Here is a 6,000-nt window from a genome sequence, read left to right as displayed (position 1 = left end):
GGCCTCATTCAAATATTGAATATTAAAAACACATTATGTGCTGCTTTTATCAGGTGGTGTGGAAACGGCGGGTCTAATCCAGTCTTTGTTCATTGTTATCAGGTTGAGCATGCCAGCATTATCTGTTGACAAGCGAAATTGCCTGTCGGTTACGAACCCCCATTGGCACTAAAAATCCAGTCAGACAAGATGCTAGTAACAGGGCAGCACAACACTTTGAAGGCATAGAGGGACAGCTCATGCCAGGTTTACAGCTTTGAAACCGAATAGCTGAAGATCGCAGAGGAATTAGTGAATACGCTAGTATTGCTTGGCCATTTTTAAAACCTTTCCTTTTTTGTCAAAAATATGCAGTCATCAGGGCATTGACATTAGGAGGGTGTCATGAAATTGGCCCAGACTTTTGACAGTGTACCCCTGCCTCAGTTGTACCTGTTGTGTGTTTCCCTTGCCTCTCTTCCTTGGTTGGGCAAGGAAGCTTGCCCCTGTCGCTAGCATTGTCTGATGGCAATTTTTTCAACATGTTTCCTCAATGGCCTTCTGGTATAGCAACATTTTAGAAGACCTCACTGCCTCAGGAAGAAGATATGCAAAGTTCTGCTTGGAACATGAGTCTAGCATGATGAACAAGCAATACTCTTTTTTGGCCAAGATGAATGTAACGAGAGGGTCAAGGAAAAAGCAGCAGTACATAAAGTCTGCCATATGTGCCAAGGTCCCTACAGCCAACACATCCCTGTCTCCACCATGATGACTGTTCTCCATTTCCTCCTCCTTGTCCATCTCTTCCTCCCCATTCCCCTCCTCAACCCATCCACATAGGAGAGTCGGTAAGAAAATTGTGTGGGTGCAAGTCTTTTCTTCACTATTAGCCAGCTTCTATTCCTCCTCCACACACATGTCAGACATCCATGCCCACTCTTCAGTTGCTATGTATGGAGGCTGACTTGTCAATTGTTAAGTGGACAATCCCAGTAACTGCATTGGTAAGGGCATGGGTGCTGCTCCTGGACAAGTACTGGAAAAAGTGGGGGATGTCAAAATGGGAAAAACAGTGGCGGTTTAGGACTGAGTACCGAGGGGCAAAATTTGTTCAGCTGTAGCAAGACAATATTTGTTTTTTATTTAAAGCCAACTAAATTTTGCACAAACCAAGTTCAACAGAATATATGATAATAGTCAATTTTTGAACAACCAAATTTCTATACCTGTAGCAGGAAAATTTTAGTTTTTTATTTCAAACTAACAAAATTTCATACAAACCAAGCTCTACGGTATATTTGACAGTAGTCAATTTTTGAACAACCAAATATCTACACCTGTAGCAGATCACATTAGATTTTCATTTCAAAAAAAGAAAATTTCAAACAAATCAAGTTCTAGACTAGTATATGACAATAGACAATTTTTTAACAACCAAATTTCTCCACCTGTAGCGTGTCAATCTTGTTTTTTTTTTCAAACCAATAAGCTAAGTTTTAGAGCATATATGACAATAGTCAGTTTTGGAACAACCAAATTTCTACACCTGAAGCAAGACAATTTTTGGTGTTATTTCAAACCAAAAAAATTTCACACAAAACAGGAACTACAGTATACAACTCTGGCAAAAATTAAGAGACGACTGCAAAATGTTCAGTTTGTCTGACTTTTCTCTTTATAGGTATATTTTTTTGAGTAAAATGTAAATTGTTCTTTTAGTCTATAAACTTCTGACAACATGTCTCCGAATTTCCAAGCAATAAATTTTGCATTTTTTTTCTGACAAAAATGGTCAAAATAAAAAAAGTTAACCCCAGTTCTTTCTAACCTCAAATAATGCAAAGAAAACAAGTTTATAATCATTTAGAAACAACAATACTAATGTTTTAACTCAGGAAGAGTTCAGAAATCAATATTTTGTGGAATAACCATGATTTTTAATCATAGCTTTCATGCGTCTTGGCATGCTTTCCACCAGTCTTTCACACTGCTTCTGGTGCAAAAATGTAAGCAGTTCTTCTTCTTATTTGATGGTTTGTGACTATCCATCATCCTCTTGATTACATTAGAGAGGTTTTCAATGGGGTTCAGGTCTGGAGATTGGGCTGCCCATAACAGGGTTTTGATGTGGTGGTCTCTTAATTTTTGCCATAGCTGTATATGGAACGCCCCCACGTTAAGGGCAATGGGGTACTCGGTACCGTGTCCCTCTCGATTCTAGGGATGTCACGGTGGCCCGACCCGGTCCGTGGCCCTTTGAGGGGCGCCCAATTAAAGGTGTAGTTTGTCTGGTGTTCGTGACGCCACCTGTGGTACTCAGTCAGGGTGACCGACGCTGCTTAGGGGTCCGCTGGGGTGATGGAATGGCAGCTAGATTATATACCTTCCCACAGGTGAAGTATGTCCCCAGGGCTTCCCGGATGTGTAGGTGGTGGTGGTGGACGAAGTAAGGCGCAGTGAATAACGAGGACACAAAGGTTGCAGTCTCTTTACCTTTTACTGAAGACTTCAGCGTCCACAGTCCAAAGTACCATTCAAAGGGCAGGCAGAATCCAGCCGGTTCAAAGGCACATCCAGAGTTCCCTTATGCAGGTGGAAATCAGTAGCCTTCCTACTAGCGCCTGTGTGTTGTAGTACCTCCCTGCTGAGCACCACGGGATAGTCCTCACAACTTTCGTGGATGTTTCTGCTCTTCTCTTTCTGTCCCCCAGAGGGTATGGATAGGACAACCCGTATGACAGGGTAGGCCTGGAGCTTATTTATAGGGACCCTAGTGACGCCCCTCTCCCACAATTTGCCTCCGTGTCTTCTTAGGTATTAAGGTTGGGCAACCAACTTGGAATTGACTGTCCTGCCGGTCTCTGAAGTAATACGTAGAGTCAATTACTCCCTCGGTGTTCCGGCCACCGGCTACGCGCCTCAGAAGGAGGCTGCCGATCTTGGGGCAGAACTCCTCCCGGTATTATCTCCTTGTGCTGTGATTTCGTTTCTCACTCTCCAAAATACAATTCCTTTCCTGTCCTTTCTTAGGATACTGCCGCAATGGGTGCAGGCGCAGCTCCGTAACGTTCTATCTCGTGCTTGGCCTCTGTCAGGATCCCACCCTTGACAGGGACCCTCTGTCTGCAGCTCAGATGTTCCTTCTTCTCCCCCTGTCTGCCTGACAGGTCCTCTCTGGGTCAAACCCAGGTAGCTTCTCACTGACTTCCTATCCAACCCACCAGTTTTACCCGTGTGTGAGGAGTGCCCTAATAGATAGAAGCAATGCTCCCCTTGGTGGACTGGAGTGTGAAGTGTAGTGTGTGACTTGTGATACCTGGTCAGGTGAACTCCTTTAGTACCATCAGACCTAATATCACTCCCCCTGGTGGAAGAGCGACATTACTGCAACGACCAGGACTCTGGGGCGCTGCATATATATCACAGATATTTACATAAAAATGAGTAGATGAACTCACAGTATTTGTAATGATAGATTAAAGGGAACCTATCACCCCGTTTTTTAAAGATTAGATAAAAATAGTGTGAAATAGGGGCAGAGCTGGGCTTTACATTAGTGCCTTTTTGGTGCCTTTACACCCCCGTTAGGCTGCCGAAATACCTTTGTGAAGTGGCCGTTTTGTCCTGTCACTCAAGTTGGTCAGGTCGGATGGGCGTGGTCACAGCGCTGTTTCTCCCCCAGATCAGGCTCATCATTACGTTGGTAGCGTAGTGGTGTGCGCATGTCCAAAGAGAAGATCCGCTGCCCAGGAGATTCAAAACAGCGCGGTCTTCGCTATTCTCCGTTTACCGGTGGGCGCGGCCATCTTTCCTGTGGCCGCGCGTGCGCAGATGGAGCGCTCTGCTGCCCGGGGCTTCAGGAAAATGGCCGCGGGATTCCGCGTGTGCGCAGATGGAGATCGCGGCGGCCATTTTCCTGAAGCCCCGGGCAGCAGAGCGCTCCATCTGCGCATGCGCGGCCACAGGAAAGATGGCCGCGCCCACCGGTAAACGGCGAATAGCGAAGACCGCGCTGTTTTGAATCTCCTGGGCAGTGGATCTTCTCTTTGGACATGCGCACACCACTACGCCACCAACGTAATGATGAGCCTGATCTGGGGGAGAAACAGCGCTGTGACCACGCCCATCCGACCTGACCAACTTGAGTGACAGGACAAAACGGCCACTTCACAAAGGTATTTCGGCAGCCTAACGGGGGTGTAAAGGCACCAAAAAGGCACTAATGTAAAGCCCAGCTCTGCCCCTATTTCACACTATTTTTATCTAATTTTTAAAAAACGGGGTGATAGGTTCCCTTTAAAGTTGAACTCTATAGATCAAAAACATAACGTGCAAGTGCCATTGTCAATACCAAGGTTCCACTGCATATTTGTCAAAATACATTAATTAGCAAGGAGGTGCAACTATAAAGACTATATAGATTTGTGCATAATCTTTAAAAACAATCACATGTTTAGTACTTACAATTATGAGAGGATAGGACTGCACATATCTGGGCTACCACCCTTATGCCGCTGTTTCGCTTAAGCTTTTTCCAAGAGGCGATCAGGAATCAAATGTTGCCCAATATATTCCATACCCTGTCGGGTATCATTCAGTGTAATCAACTATCCAGAAATTCCTTGAACAGTCTGTAAAAACAGTCACTGTATGTTCCCCCCAGGATTGGCACGGACTCGTAATGAGGCAATGAGAGTGCATTACAGTCACAGGCATAGCTGTGGTTGCAATGCAGACTAAAGTAAGTGTTAGTCCTGGACAAGCTATTTGTCCAGAGCAGATTTAAGAAAACCTGCTCCGAGCTTTCGTTCTTGGCTGAGTTTTCCATGTGGCTGAAAGCCACAGATTCAAGTTAAAAAACCCTGCGGTATAGGGTTTGGGTGTCAGGTTCAGAGTCAGTGTCAGTCTGGTGTTGGCAGGAGTACAGAGCAGGAGGCTCTTCAGAGCTCCAAGCTGTGTGAAGCAACACAGGCCATGGGAGCCAAATGGCCAAGACAGCTGAAAAGCCTGGAACTAACAGCGTACACAGCAGTGCAGTAGCCCATGGCAACTGGTCTCAGGAGGTGGGCTAGCGTGTTTAGTGACTGTAAACTGGAGGATATGGTTCCCAGCTGCGATCTGGAGGATATCGTGTACTGAATATTGCTGTGAGTAAAGATACATTAACTCAGCAACCGGTCAGAGAAGGACTGGCATCTTAAGTGACTGTAATTCAGAGGATATGTGCCCGACTGCAAACCGGAGGTGGACTGTCTTGTTCCCGGCTGTAATCCGGAAGTGGACTGTCCTGTTTCCCGGCTGCAATCCGGAGGTGGAGTGATCTGTTTCCTGGCTGCCATCCTGTTTCCTGGCTGCCATCTGGAGGATATCGCGTGCTGTGTTTTTTTGAGTTAAACATTAAAGAGACGTTTTGCTTTGAACTTTGCTGAGTCACTGCCTCATCACTGCACAGAGTGCTTCCACTGCACTATACTTATCAATAAAAAAATTGATGTATCCATGATGTTTGGAGACACTTGTACAGATTATTATGACTGTAATTATCACTTCACAGTGAATTCTTGTAATATATTCACATCGGAATTATGGACTGTAGACAAGTATCACTTATTATAATCTTAAAAATGTATAATCGTTTTTTCGTGTGTCCATAAAAATCGTTAGCTGTTCGTGATTTATTAATGAGCTGCCCCCCCAATAAAAATTAAGTTGTCAACCCTTTTTTGGAAGTGTATTGAACAGCAAGGTGAATTGCTGCTGAGGGGAAAAAAAAACTTTAACTTAGCTTAGCGAGTGTGAACGAGCTGAGTGTGACCTGCGCGTAACTGTGAACGGCGGTAAGTGTGACTTGTGATTCAGTGAAGAGGTATTTGGAAAGCCTTTAACAAATTCCTGTGTGAATTGGTGTGAGTTGCTGAATTGGGAGTAGCTATATTCACAAGGGGTTATCTTAGGGTTGGGGCTCATAATTAAGAATTTATAAGGGGCAGCTGTTTGGGCCTCAAGTCCTTATTGGAA

Source organism: Ranitomeya variabilis, chromosome 5, assembly GCF_051348905.1.
Source record: "Ranitomeya variabilis isolate aRanVar5 chromosome 5, aRanVar5.hap1, whole genome shotgun sequence".
Classification (NCBI taxonomy): domain Eukaryota; kingdom Metazoa; phylum Chordata; class Amphibia; order Anura; family Dendrobatidae; genus Ranitomeya; species Ranitomeya variabilis.
Note: the sequence above shows the minus strand (reverse complement) of the source record.